Raw genomic sequence first — 232 nt, 5'->3', positions numbered from 1 at the left:
ATGCCCCTTATCTCTTCCATGGGGAAAAGGGACCTACAGCTGAGTGGCATCACCCCGTCTCCAAGGCAGGGGCCTGCCAGCCCCGTGCCCTGCGCCTGCCGCCGGGCTCTGCTTCCAGGGGGGGTGGGCACAGCTGGGTTCCCTGAGTCCCTCTTCCCTGCCTGCCGGCTCCTCAAAGGCAGGAGTCGTGTCGCATTCATCTTTGACTCCCTGGTTAACTGTCCAGAAATAC

This window comes from Myotis brandtii, unplaced genomic scaffold (assembly GCF_000412655.1).
Source record: "Myotis brandtii unplaced genomic scaffold, ASM41265v1 scaffold1167, whole genome shotgun sequence".
NCBI lineage: Eukaryota > Metazoa > Chordata > Mammalia > Chiroptera > Vespertilionidae > Myotis > Myotis brandtii.
This window is presented reverse-complemented; position numbering follows the sequence as displayed.